A 15,165-nucleotide genomic window follows, 5' to 3' on the forward strand; every position below is an offset into this window, starting at 1 on the left:
GAGGGCAGATCTGACCACCGACTGGTGAGGCAGCTGTCGCTTATCGAATCCGGCAGCCTTCTGGACGAGGTAGACTCGATCCGCTTTATTAATGGGATGCACTGTGAGGGGGTGTTCCCATATCCTCAGCAGTAACAATCTTGTGTAGTGGGACAGCCACGATCTCCTTAGGAGGTTCCACGAACAGGACGATCAAGCATTTTGTGCCTGGCATCCTCCTCCATTAATAACTGAAATGGGATGGCTTCTGCCATCACCCTCACAACCTGCGAAGGTCAAGTCCTCAGGCAGAGACTTCCTTCACTCCTCTGGAGGAAAATGTCTGAGGGGAGACCCTTGGAGCCCTCAGAGAATGACTTCTAAATATCATCCCCCCAGGGGTCATAGGATTCCTCCTCACTGTAAGCCACACGGGATAGGTCCCATGTGCTCAGCCTTTGTCCAGAGGTTCAGGTACTGGTAAAACTGGGCAGGGGAGAGACAGGCCACTGCATCTCTGCCAGCCTCGGTGGAGCTTCCTCAGAGGAGGAACCGGCGATGACACCGTATTGATAGGGAGAGGCCTCGGGTGCACTGCAGGCACCTGTCTCTGGAACAGACGCCAGGTGGGCCAGTTACACATCGATAATCACACCGCACTTCTCCAGAGTGGCATGAGAATGGACGGCACTGGGTCTGGTGCCATCAGTACCAGAGGACCGAAGCCCTGTAGTGCCCTCTCCACCGCCAGCTGGACTCTTGCTCCAGCTCCTCAAATGTTGCAAATGCCAACACCGACTGGGAGAAATGAGGGGTGTCCAGAGCCTGTTCGGACCCTTGAGGTGGATCAATGACTGGCATCAGGACTGATGGAGACCATCCAGATCCTTAGCACCGATGGAGGACTAGTGCTCATTCACCGCTGGGTTCCTTTGGGGGCCTCGCAACATAAGCCGGTGCATCCCCGTGCATCAACGGGAACCGGTGCTGATGAATCAGACTTCCCTCGAGGCTCGGCCCGGTCCTTTGGCACCCGTCCTCATCCCTGGATATCAAAAGGTGGGTATTTGGCACCCCTATCCACCGATGGCATCAACGGAAAGACAGTCCGCCAGCGTCGATGGCTCGGTGTCCATTCGTACAGCTCCTTGGTCCTTCAATGCAGATGGATTGGACTTCCTTGACCCGAAGAACTGCTCCATCTTTCGAGTCGAAGCAGATGTTTCTTCGGTGTCATCTGGGTGCATAAACGGCAAACCCGGATGTCACGCAATACCCCCAGCCAAAGGACAAATATCTTATGCGGATCTGTGATGGACATGGTCCTCGAGCACTCTGAAAACCAGACTAAACAAAAGGGGCATGAACTGAAAATGCTGGTGGCAGGGTGGCGATGGTCAGTGGGCCCAGATGCACTGCCGCCATGGGGAATCGACCGTGAAAGGAAACTTACCCAAATTAATGAAAACCCTGACTAGGAGACACTACGGGAAGGCACAGACGATGTGCCTTCCCGTAGTGTCCCTGGCTATGGAGCAACGAGAAAAAAACCCATGGAGTAATTAGTGAGCGCTCAATCTCCATGCCATCAGGTTGAGTTAAAGATATGGATGTTGCAGATGACCAACTTTCTGGGTTAGGAGTGATGGGGAGGCTCCGAGTGGGACACGAGAATGCACCGAGTCTGACAAGATAAGGAACCACACCTGTCTGGATCAGGCTGGAGCAACAACAACCATTTTCCAGTGATCCTGAATTAGCTTTTGATTGCATTGGCTACTAAAGGAAGTGGCAGAAAAGCACACAGAAGACCTATATCCCATTAAGCAGCCTGCAGGTTCCAGCTGGAGAGCAGTAAGTATGTTCCGTGTGGAATTTTTCACTAGGAGTTTAACTAAAGATCAGGGGCTCTCAGCCCAACCGGTCGAGTTTTCAGGATATCCACAATGAAAACGCAAGAGCAAGATCTGCTTGCACCGCCCCCACTGCATGCGTAAAGGGGAGGGGGTTCTCAAAAGGTCATTTATTTAAAATAATTTTTAAACAGCTTCCCTGCTCAGAGAATGAATACTTAGAACAGGGTACAGAATAAAACATCCCCAAGCAACATCACAAAATATAAAACAACTAGTGAAAACACCAAATAGATAAGCCCACGGGTCACCCAGAACACACAAGTATTCATAGCAGCCATGGTTTCACTCTTTTCCAAAACTCTAGTAGTTTGGTGTTTAACTTGATGGCCAAAGCAGGAGAGCTGCAACCAAGAACATCAATACCTGCTGAGCTTTTATCAATACCATTGTCGTATTTATACATCTGCTTATTTATGTACCGTTTCATAGTGATGTATCACCACAGTTACTCACATATTCTTATTTACTCACTTTGCTACTCTATTACATTAATAGGCCAAAATGTAAATATGGCTCTGTACAATTTCTCCCCTTTTCCAGTTCCAAGTTGATTTCCCTGATTTATTGTAACTTTCTCACATCCTTTATCTGATTCACTGTATTTAAAGTTCAAGGTTCTTATTGAGAACATTGTTTTACGTTATGTTATGCTTTACACACTCTGTTATTTGTAAACCGGGTTGATGTGATGCCTGTCATGAAACTCGGTATAACAAAAACAATAAATAAATAAAAATAAATAAAAGAACATCCTGGCCCATAGTTTGGCCTTACAAGAGAGATGAAGCATTCTGCGAGGAGCAGAGTGCTCTGGGAAGTGTAAAGCAATGGACCCTCACCATGCAACAAATTAAATGCCAGTATTAGAATCTTGCACTACATCTTACCAGCAACCTTGCAGCATTGGGGAAGTGGTATCCCCTTTCTCTGGCCACAAATAGCTGTGCATCCATGCTACAAACCTGATTTATTTAAAAACCTCTTATATTCCACTACTTCCAAGTATCAGTCCAAAATGAATTACAAGAATACATAAGACATTTTCTTTACAAAATACCATATGACAAAATAAAACAGTAAATATTAAAATGACATCTACATAAAACCTGAGTAAATCCTGCTATCTTACCCAAATGCTTCAGTAAAAAGCAGGGCTTTAATGTCCTTTCTAAAAAACTTCATTACAGAAGGCCAGCAATTGACAAAACAAATGTCTAAATGACGGACCAAAAAAGGAAAATTAGGTTCTTACCTTTGCTAATTTTCGTTCCTGTAGTACCAAGGATCAGTCCAGACAGCTGGGTTGTGCCTCCTCTCCAGCAGATGGAGTCAGAGAGAAAACTGAAAACACCCCCTAGATATACTGGTGTGCCACCTGCGATCCTTCAGTATATGTGATATCAAAGCAGATAACGACAGGACCACTGTAGCCACTGTCAAATTTTATCGATATATTTTAGAACTCATTGGCCAGAACAAGCAAAAACTTCCCTGAGGAATAACAAGGAACAAGCATGACAATAGCCATGACAACTACAAAACAATGACAACTTACCGCCGAACCTTGGCAAGTCGCTTGAAAAAACAGTTTGAGAAAAAATTAGTCCTCGAGAAAACGGAATACGAGCGGACTCCCAGACACCATGGGCGGGCGTCTGGACTGATCCTTGGTACTACAGGAACGAAAATTAGCAAAGGTAAGAACCTAATTTTCCTTTCCCTGTACGTACCAGGATCAGTCCAGACAGCTGGGATGTACCCAAGCCGCCTTACCTGGGGTGGGACCCCGAGAGACCCGCTCGAATGACGCTGCTTCCAAAAGACTCCGCAGGCGGACCATGAACGTCCAAGCGATAATGTCTGGCAAACGTATGCCGAGATTTCCAAGTGGCTGCCCTGCATATCTCTTGGCAAGACACCAACTGATTCTCTGCCCACGAAGTCGCCTGAGAACGCAACGAATGAGCCTTAAGTCCCTCAGGAACAGGCTTACCACAGGCAATATACGTTGACTGAATCGCGCCCTTCAACCAGCGCGCGATAGTAGTTTTGGACGCCTGAAGCCCCTTCTTGGGACCATTCCACAACACAAAAAGATGATCGGACCTGCGAAACTCGTTAGTAATCTCCAAGTACCGCAGGAGAACCCGACTGACATCCAAACGCCTCAAATCTCGACCTTGAGAAGACTGCAGCTCCTCCTCCGAAAAGGAAGGCAATTCCACTGTTTGATTAACATGAAACGCCGAAACCACCTTTGGCAAGAAGGAAGGAACGGTGCGTAAAGAGACTCCCGACGACGAAATCCGCAAGAATGGTTCCCTGCACGAAAGAGCTTGCAGTTCCGACACCCGACGAGCGGACGAAATGGCCACCAGGAAAACCGTCTTGAACGTTAGGTCCTTCAGCGAAGCCGACTTAATAGGCTCAAAAGGGGCCGAACACAGACCACGGAGAACCAGGTTCAAGCTCCAGGTAGGACAGGGAGCCCTCACCGGAGGACGCAAGTTCCTAACGCCTCGCAAGAAACGAGCAACATCAGGATGACATGCAAGAGAGAGTCCCTCAACCTTACCTCTCAAGCACCCCAGTGCTGCCACTTGAACCCTAAGCGAATTGTATGCCAAACCTTTCTTCAGCCCGTCCTGAAGGAACGTAAGAATATGCCCCACAGAGGTACGCTGGGGCGCAATGCCTAGAGTACCACACCAGGTGTGAAAAACCTTCCAAACCCTAGCGTAAGCAAGCGTAGTAGAAGATCTGCGCGCCCGCAAAAGAGTGGAAACCACGGCGTCCGGGTAACCTTTCTTCCTTAGCTGCCGCCGCTCAAAAGCCAAGCCGCCAGACAAAAGCGATCCGCCAGATCGAAAAATACCGGACCCTGACGGAGAAGATTTGGAAGATGGCCCAGCCGCAGTGGACCGTCCACTGCTAGATTGACGAGATCCGCGAACCACGGGCGACGTGGCCACTCCGGAGCTACTAGAATAACCAGACCGTGATGGGACTCTATGCGCCTTAACACCTTCCCCACTAGGGGCCACGGAGGAAACACATAAAGGAGTATACGACGAGGCCACGGAAGAGCCAAGGCGTCTACGCCCTCTGATCCGTGGTCCCGCCTGCGACTGAAGAAACGCTCCGCTTTCGCATTTAGGCGAGTCGCCATCAAATCCAATCGTGGAACCCCCCAACGCTGAACGATGAGGTTCATCGCTTCCGCCGACAGCTCCCACTCTCCGGGATCTAGGCGCTGCCGACTGAGGTAGTCTGCCTGCACGTTGTCTACCCCTGCGATGTGGGTGGCCGCGATGCGTGATAAATGACGTTCCGCCCAGGCCATCAACAACGCCGCCTCTATCGCCACTGCCCCGCTTTTTGTGCCGCCTTGTCGATTTATGTACGCCACCGTGGTCGCGTTGTCCGACAGAACTCGTACTGCTTGACCGCGCACAATCGGTAGGAGGAGACGTAAGGCCAGACGTACCGCCCTGGTCTCCAAACGATTGATGGACCAGGTGGACTGGAGGGCAGACCATGTCCCCTGAACCGCTCGGGACTGGCACACTGCTCCCCAGCCATACAGGCTGGCATCCGTTGTCACCACCCTCCAAGACGGAGGCTCCAAGTCCACTCCCTGCAGAAGATGGTCCGGGGTTAGCCACCAATAAAGACTGGCACGGGCCGGCTCCGGCAAAGGTAACTCCAGTCCGAAATCCTCGGATATGGGATCCCAGCGAGAGAGGAGAGCCCTTTGTAACGGTCGCATATGCGCAAAAGCCCACGGTACCATCTCCAGAGTAGACATCATATGACCAATGACCTGTAAATAATCCCGTGCCGTAGGAATCTTCTGCCGGTCCATCAGGGTCCGCACATGTGTCATTAGATTGACCATGCGTTGATGAGATAGAAACACCCTGCCTAACAAGGTATCGAATCGGGCGCCCAAAAACTCCAACTGTTGGGTCGGTACCAGTCGGCTCTTTGCAAAATTGACCACCCAACCCAACGCTTGGAGCTGCTGCACCACCAAGCTGATCGCCTGTTTGCACGCCGCTTCCGACTTTGCCCGAATGAGCCAGTCGTCTAGATAGGGATGTACCAGGATGCCCTGACGACGCAAGGAAGCCGCCACCACTACGAGAACCTTGGTAAACACCCGAGGAGCAGTCGCCAATCCGAACGGAAGGGCACAAAACTGGTAATGGTCCCCCATTACCATGAACCTCAAGTATTTCTGATGACCTTCTCGGATGCCAATGTGGAGGTATGCCTCGGTCAGATCCAAAGAAGCCAAAAATTCTCCCTTGTGGACGGCCGCAATAACAGACCGGAGCGTCTCCATACGAAATCGAGGCACTCTGAGAGCCTTGTTCACCGCCTTGAGATCCAAGATTGGTCGAAACGTGCCCTCCTTCTTCGGAACCAGGAAGTAGATGGAATACCGACCCGTCCCTTGCTGGGCCGGCGGGACCGGTACCACCGCCCCCAGAGCCTGCAAACGGTCTAGTGTTTGCGCGATTGCCCGTCGCTTCTCCAGGGGACCGCATGGCGATATCATAAAGAGATCCCGGAGGGGACGTACAAAATCCAACTCGTAACCGTGGCGCACCACATCGAGGACCCATTGATCCGACGTTATTTTGACCCACTCCTCCCAAAATCGGGACAACCGACCTCCGATAAGCTGAACCGAGGAGTGGGCCTGCGCGCCTTCATTGAGCTGGCTTGGTGGAGGCGAAGCTCTGCGAAGCTCCCCCACGGGGAGGCCGCCTGCCACGAAAGGAAGAAGACCAAGGAGACCAAGACTGGGACCTCGCCGGTTGCTTCTGGGAAAAGGAGCCACCTCTTCCCATTCGAAACCGTCGCTGCCCCCGAAAACGAGCTCTGGCACTTCCAAAAGACCGAGCCTGACGCGGTTTGTCCTCTGGTAACTTGTAAACCTTATTATCTCCCAGGTCCTTAATGAGCTGATCCAACTCGTCACCAAACAATAGCTTACCCTTAAAAGGAAAAGAACCCAGGCGCGCCTTGGAAGAAGCGTCCGCCGACCAACGACGGAGCCACAGTAATCGTCTCGCGGAAACTGCGGACGACATAACACGAGCCGAGGTCCGCAACAAATCATATAAAACATCCGCTGTATAGGCCACTGCCGCCTCCACGCAGTTGGCTTGCTCCGCCTCGCCGGGCGGTAGCTCTTGCGAAGTAAGCAGCTGCTGAACCCAGCGCAGGTTGGCCCTCTGCACCAGGCTGCTGCATGCCGCTGCCCGGACCCCTAGGGCTGCCACGTCAAAGATGCGCTTCAGCAAAACCTCCAGCTTTCGATCTTGAAGATCTTTAAGGGCTATCCCCCCCGTGACGGGGATGGTGGTATGCTTGACTACGGCCGTTACCGCCGAATCCACCGAGGGGGTCTTTAGGAGATCCAGGGAGTCCGCCGGTAGGGGATACAGCTTTTCCATCGCCCTGCTCACTCGCAGCGAAGCTTCTGGGACCTCCCACTCCTTAGAAACAAGTTGTAACACCTTATGATGCAAAGGAAAAGTCTGAGGGGGGGCTTTCAGGCCCGCCATAGCCACGTCCCCCGTGGAGGTGTCCGCTTCCTGATGCGGGGTCGGAAGCTCCAACTCCTTCAGCACATGGAGGATTAAAAATCCTAACTCCTCTTTGCTGAACAAGCGGCGCACCTGGGGGTCGTCCCCCTCAACTAAACCCGGATCGCTCCCGACGAACGAATCCGGGTCCCCCGAAGGATCTGGCAAGAAACTTTGGTCGGCCTGACCTGTGCCCCCCCCCCCCGCGGGCTGGGGCTCCCAGCCCCCGCGTTTCCTGCAGCCGGCAGACGGGGGTCATGAGCCCCCTGGTCCCCGGGAGCCCGCGGACAAGGGTCACTATCCCTCACACTCCCCTGATCTCCCACGATCCTGGGAAGTTTGGGAGGGGGGGGGGGCCTTCAGCTTCCCATCCTGCCTCTGCCTGCAAGAAAGCCTTGTGCATTAAGAGCACAAAATCAGCCGAAAAAGGCACCGATCTTTTTAAATCCGTCTTACCTGCACCAGAAGGGGGAGGGGCTGCCTCCTCCTCCAAAACAGGCGACGTTTCCGTCCTTAGATCGGGCGGCGAGGGAGGAGGGTAGGAATCCTCCTCCGATTCAGAGAGCTCCGCCCGCCGCGTGGCCAAGATGGCCGCCGCCCTCCTCCCCGAGGGAGGAGGGGCCGAAGATCGCGAGCCCGGCGGCTTGCTCTGCCGCGAAGATGAAGGAGGAGAGAGAGAGCTGCGGGCAGCGCTCGACCCCCCCGAGGGTCCCTCGCCCCCGGGAAGACATCGGGAGCAGAGACCCTCGCGGGAGAGTCGCGCCCCCGCCCTCCCGCAGGCCGTGCAGGCCGAAGACCGCGGCATCCCGGGACGAAAACGAGGCAGACAGCAATTCGCGCCAAAATGCAGGTAAAGGAAAAAACGTGGCTTGCAATGCGCGCCGGGCGACACAGCCACCCCCTCCGGAGTCCACAGAGGCACGGCAGGCCGGGGCTACAAAAAACGGAGCGCACTGCCTGTCCCCAACGGGTCTTAAGTGGCTCGAAGGCAGAAAGAAAAACCTTAATTTTTTTTTTTTTTTTTTTTTTTACACTAAAAACCCCCTTCAGGGCAAGGGACCCTGGTAAATAGGGGGGAGGGTGACCGGCCCACCGGTAATCTCTCCCCCAACCTACTGGGACACAGCAATCCGGGAATTAAAGGAGGGCAATGCCCTCTGTGCCTGCCCTGCCACTTTGCTCACGCTGGCGCTACACCAAATAAAAACCAACAAAACTGACGGACAACACTGAACAACACAGATCAGAAGGTAAGTAACCACTTGTTCCAGCCAAAAGAGCAATTCCCAGCACGAACAACCTGACCAGGACAGGACCGCAGGTTATGCCTCTCAATCTGCTAGAGTCAGAGAAAATACAGAAGGATCGCAGGTGGCACACCAGTATATCTAGGGGGTGTTTTCAGTTTTCTCTCTGACTCCATCTGCTGGAGAGGAGGCACAACCCAGCTGTCTGGACTGATCCTGGTACGTACAGGGAAGATCCTTTATCTAATTGAGGTTGCAGGCAGGGCACTAAGCAGAGCTTTAGATAGACAATCATCTGTGCCATTTGTCCCTCTAAAGAGGGAGCATGGACTCCAGTTTTGTGCCTAAGGATTTAACCTCCAAAGATAAAGGAACATTTGCAGGTCCAATATCAATCACAGACAACTCAGGAAGAGGCAAGCTCTCACACCACAGTTTCCATTCAGTCCCAATCAACTACAACTTGAATGATGATTTAAAATGTAAATATTACCCCAACCCAGAAACCAGAGGGTAAATTAACAGATCAACACCACAGTTCTGGAGCCCGTATCTCAAAAAGGATAGAGAAAGGCCGGAGGCGGTCCAGAGAAAGGCAATCAAGATGATGTGGGTTTGTATCTGACTTATGAGGAAAGGCTGAAGGATCTGATTATGTGCACCCTGGAGGAGAAGAGGTGCAGGGGAGATATGATACAGTCCTTCAGATACCTGAAAGGTTTTAATGATGCATGTCAGAAAGAAATCTGTAGAACTAGGGGTCATGAAATGAAAACTCCCCGGGGGACGACTCAGAACCAACATCAGGAAATATTTCTTCACAAAGAGGATGGGCATGGGATAAACACTGGGGATCCCTAAAGACTAGAGGATGAAAATGAAGAAAAGGATGCATGGGGGTAACTTGCTGGTGCGGCAGAACTATCCTTGACCAATAAAGCTTCATACTTTTGATACAACTGCAACATTGCTCACCGCTTCAATGGCAGGGGGAAAAGGGAGTTGAATTCAGACAACCAGTGGGCCCCAACTTTTTTGGTCTGGGATACTGATAAGCATGGGGGTAACCTACCCAGGGCAGCAATTACTCCCGTAACAAAAGGCAAGGGATTACTATCTTAACCAATCAGCCTTGATGTTTTTGACACAACATCACTTTCCGCTTTGACGGCAGTGGAGGGAAAGAGGGGTGGAAGAGAAATTGGATTCAGATGACCACCAACACAGGCCCTGACTTTTACTGTCTGGGGAACTGATACACAGGCATAAGTAAAAAAACACAGGACTGCTTCTAAGGCCAAGTCCAAAAGCAAAGCGCATCAAGCAGGACAGTCTGCATTTTCAAGAAGACTCATCACCCAATAAAAATATTGCTAGCAGTAACTTTTTAAGGGTTATCATAAGCCTTGGGAATAACTGCATGGAGTGGCAGTTGTACTATAAGAAACTTGCTGGGTAGGCTGGATTGACCATTTGGTCCTTTTCTGCTATTACTATGTTTATGCTACAAATGTGGCACAAAAGGCCTAAATCCTAAATCAATTTTCAAAAAAGCTAAATGAAGATCTGAATAGTAGTTAGAGCAGGGACCTTCGTGGGACCCCACAATGAATCAAATCGGCCTCTGAATCTCATTCATGCAGACTGAAACATGCCAGTCTTCTAGCCCACCAATTGCCAGGGAATTACAGCATGTAAATAAGATGGCATAGTAAACAAGATCAAAGGTGGCTGACATGTCTAATAAAGTCAGCAAGGCAGAGCACCCCCCCCCCCTAATAAAAAAAATCATTTTACACCAACAGCAAAACAGTTTTGGTGCTATGTCCCATCCAGAAACCCCTCGACAGGCATCTAGACCATCTACTTCCTCCAAACATGCAATCAGACGATTATAACTCTTTCCACAAATTTAGCCATAAAAGGCAAAAACAGGACGGTACCTGGCACAAGACAGAGGCTCCAGATTGGCTTACAAGGAGGCATGTCTCGTCACAGGAAATGAAAGATTCTTCAGACGCTCCCCAGTGGGAGATGCTTGAACAAAACACAGCACCAAAATTTCTGGGATATCCCTGTCATTGGGGTCTGGGGCTGAAGGACAGACTCCCTGCATCTCCCAAGGGGGAGTAAATGCTGGGAGCAACCACAAGGGGCTGTCGGTAGGAATCTGGTGTAAATTCCTAGGAAAGGGAATATTTTCCATACTTCTTGTTCCAGACACATGGATATACTTTCAGGAGCATAAGATCTTAAGATACACCATACTGGGTCAGACCAAAGGTCCATCAAGCCAAGCATCCTGTTCCCAACAGTGGCCAATCCAAGTCACATGTACCTGGCAGGTACCCAAACATGCAATAGATCTCAAGCTTTTGCTTATTAATTAATAGCAGTTTATGGATTTTTCCCCTAGGAACTTATCCAAATTTTTTAAACCCAGTTACACTAACTTCCAAAACCACAACCTCTGGCGATGAATTCCAGAGCTTAAGTATGCACAGAGTGAAAAAGAATTTTCTTTGATTTGTTTTAATGAGCTACTTGCTAACTTGGAGTGCCCCCCTAGTCCCTTAATCCAAGAATAAATAACTGATTTACATTAACTTGTTCAATTCCTTTCATGATTTTGTAGACCTCTATCATATCCCCCCCCCGGGTCATCTCTTCTCCAAACTCAGAGGGGATCCGTTCCATGCCCCTTATTTTGGTCGCCCTTCTCTGCACTTTCTCCAGTGCAGCTATATCCTTTTTTGAGAGGCGGTGACCAGAATTGCACACAGTATTCAAGATGCGGTTTTCACCATGGAGCAATACAGAGACATTATGACATCTTCTGTTTTATTTTCCATTCCCTTCCTAATAATTCCTAACATTGTTTGCTTTTTTAACCACCACAGCACACTGGGCCAATGAGTTCAATGTATTATCCACTATGATGCCTAGATCTTTTTCCTGGGTGGTAACTCCCAAGATAGAACCTAACATCGTGTAACTACAGCAAGGGTTATTTTTCCCTACATGCATCACTTTGCACTTATCCAGATTAAATTTAACCTGCAATTTGGAAGCCCAATCTTCCAGTACAGGCTCCAGGGAGAGATCATCTGCAATTAAAGAAGTTCTGCATCTATAGTAGTAAAAGGAACTTCTGCCAATGTGAACTGCAGAAGAATTAATAGTGAACTACTTAGAGGGGGAAGGATCTCATTTTGGTACAAGGAAGTGTAGTCAGAAGAGAAGAGGAAGTAGTCAGGCTGAATAGAGTCTCAGGAAGAGGAGTCTCTAGGAACAGCATTCCTGACAGCATCCTAAGAGGAGCTTGAAAACAGAGCAGGGCTTCCCAAACCTGCACTGGGGACCCCACAGCCAGTTGGGTTTTCAGGATATCCACAGTGAATGTGTGTGTAACTCCATCCTGGGAAGCAGGCTGCACTCAGATGGGGCCATAAACTTATCTCTTTGGGATTGGAACCCTGGCTAGCTATTCCTGCAGTCTCTTTCCCCAGGCTGCGGATGGGAGTTAGCTTTCAGGACCTAGAGTGCCACAGATGACTTTTCTTTAACTGGCCCTGGGAGAGGGGCCTCACTTCCCTGTCTCTGTGTCCCCCATGGAGAGTGGTATGTGTCCTTAGTGTGTGCTGTAGGTGCAAAAAAACTACTCTGGAGTCACATGTTTAATATCAAAAAATTAAAGTCTTCACTGTTTAAACAGTGATTAGATATGGCACAAATTAATCTTCAGCACCACAGAATTCCTTTTGCAATATTCTCTTTCCTCTATCTGGGCAGGAGTAACTTGTACCAGGGCACTGAAAAGTGAAATTCCCAGGTGGATCCTTATGTGGCAGGAAACCCCTCCAGCACTGGCAAAAATGTTAAAACTGTCCTTGGCACAGAGAGGCAATTTGTCTCCCCCCTCGGGGGTGAAGATACCAGATGGGTGTCCTCAATGGTCTCGAGTGGATTTACTCCAGGTTAGCAGATCTAAATCTCTTTGGTTCTCTCAGAGTCTACTTTCTGGATCCTCAATGGGAGGGATCACTTAGAAAGAGGTTTCTCTCCCTGCTCCAGTACAGGAAGAAAGAGGCCTGGACAAGCTCCTGGAGGAAAAGTCCATGAACCATTAAGTGAGAGTTGCAGAAATCCACTGCTTCTTCTTGGGATAAGCAGCTTAAAATATATCTACCCCCTGAGATCCTGACAGGTACTTGTGCCCTGGCTTGGCCACTGTTGGAAAACAGGGTACTGGGCTTGATGGACCTTGGATCTGACCCAGTATGGCAAGTATTATGTTATGTGGCAGCCAAAACGTCCTCCTGGATCTTGACGAGTCCTTTTCCCTTTCAACAAATCTTAAACCCAGAGTTCCTCCTTGCTGCACGTTGCTATCTCCTGTCTTTATTGAGGGTTTGCAAGGTGAGGTCTTCCCTATCCTGAAAGCCCCAGACACAGGGGCTGAGCCCAGGTGATGCACAGGCTCTTGCAAGGCTACCACTTAAAATGTAAAAATCCCAAAAATAAAGCCAGAGAGCAAATCCTAACCAGCCAGGGAGTGAACTGAATAAGGAAACCCCCCTAACCCTGGTCATTCTCCCCAGACAGGATTTGCCTAGCTCTTCTGACTGGGCCTGAAAAAAAAAAAATCAACTCCAGAAAACTCCTCTGTATCTCTTAACTCTAAGCAAACCATAAGGGACTTGCCTCCAGATATCTGGAGAGAGCTGCTTAAAAAAAGCATGAGGGGCAGCCATTCCAGACCCCTCAAAGGGAGGGGCTGCATTTGAATGAAAACCTCCCCTATTCAACCTATATTGATACTTAGGGGTTCATCCAGACCTTAATGGTAACAGAAGTGTCTGTCTGTTCTATATGCATGACAAATTTGCATTCCCTGGAGACTCAGTATATGCTAATTTATCTCATGCATATTCACTGTGGATATCCTGAAAACCAGACTGGCTGTGGGGTCCCCAGGCCAGGTATGGGAAGCCCAGAGATAGAGGAAGCACCTGCTCCCTATAGACTGTGTATGCAACTGTCTAGATTTTTGTTTATGGATATAACAAAAAATATTAATTGATTAGCAGTCAAGTACCTTAGAATTATATTTTATTTTTGAAACAACCAAAACTCTTATGGAGGTGTGTTTCTGAACCCCCAAAGACTGTCCCAAGTTCCCTGAAGCAAATCTTCCCCCTGCAGGAAGGGTCTCAGGGTAGGGTAGCAACGTGCCCACTTGTCCTATCCAGGGATGGAAAGGGGCGTTACATATGGAAACCTTTCTAGTGCATATTCACTATGGATATCCTAAAAGTCAGACAGACTAGGTTAAGAATCACTAATTCAAATCTTACTATGAAAACAGACTCAGCTAGGAGCCAGGTCTGTCTGGCAGGCTACACAGGAGACCTAGGAGGCTGGTTGCTTGGGCAAGGGATATGCTAGTAGTATTGCTGCTTATTTAGATTACAGAATCTTGGGGCTTAGCGTGGGAAAGGCGGGCGCTGGAGGATCTTGAATTTCGTTTACACCTTTCTCTACTACCTTTTCTGAAGTCTGCCGAAGGCAGGGTACAAAGCACATAAAAATCCAATACCTGGTGTGCTCCCCAGGATGGTGGAGTACAAAGGAAGAAGACAAAGCCAGTCCCGGTTAAAGAGATACCTTGCAAGCGGCCACAACCAGTGGCGGGCAACCGAAAAGGGTCCTTAGTAGTGGGGCAGGGTAACCGGGCAGATTGGTGTCTGGGCCGGAGAATCTCTTACTGCGTTACCACGTTCACCGCCTGTGCTACTCTCCCAGCAGGGCAGAGAAGGAGCAGGGGCGGAGGGCGAAGGCTCCGCTCGTTAGTTAACAGCAGGCACGGCTGACAGCAAGAGGAGAAGCGCTGCAACGGCAGGAGCAGGCCCGGAGCTGCAGGGAGGGCGAGGAGGAGGCGAAGAATCCGTTTACCTGATCCTTCTCCAGCGGGAGGGAGGGCGGAACAAACCGTGCGTCCCGTTACCCGCTCCCGACGTCCGTTCGGCGGCCCCAAAAGATCTCGGCAACCCGACTTCAAATCTGCCGCCTTCCCTCCCGCTCTCAGGCCACCACGGGGGTGCGCGACCAACAACTTCCGGCAGCAGCCCCGCCCTCGGCATTGTGACCTGCCCTCCGGCCACGCCCCCACGATTCCGTCCCGTCCCAAACCACGCCCCCCGACATTGTCTCTCGCTTGCTCTCCTCCCAGCCCCTCGTGATTCTGTCCCCTCCTCCTGCCCCTCCTCGTCATTGTGTGGTCACGCTTGCCCACCCCAACAGATTGATTGGGATTCCACCTTCAGCCCAGCCCCAATATGATGTCACCGTGTATGGCCGTTCCATTAGATGTCACGGCCTCTGGCCATGCCCCTGTACAATTGGTCCCCGCCTCCCCGTGCT

The 15,165-nt window shown here is 50.3% G+C and overlaps 1 protein-coding gene across 3 annotated transcripts in view; it reads right to left on the reverse strand.

The window, feature by feature from the left end:
* Positions 1-14,870, reverse strand: part of CEP57L1 (centrosomal protein 57 like 1) — a 146,873-nt gene extending 132,003 nt beyond the window's left edge. For all 3 annotated transcript variants that reach the window (XM_029595298.1, XM_029595300.1, XM_029595297.1), the window contains exon 1: positions 14,698-14,870. The gene's annotated coding sequence lies outside the window, so the exon portion shown is untranslated. The remainder of the gene's footprint in view (positions 1-14,697) is intronic.
* Positions 14,871-15,165: the final 295 nt, after the last annotated feature.

The sequence above is a fragment of the Rhinatrema bivittatum genome, chromosome 3 (assembly GCF_901001135.1).
Source record: "Rhinatrema bivittatum chromosome 3, aRhiBiv1.1, whole genome shotgun sequence".
Lineage (NCBI taxonomy): Eukaryota > Metazoa > Chordata > Amphibia > Gymnophiona > Rhinatrematidae > Rhinatrema > Rhinatrema bivittatum.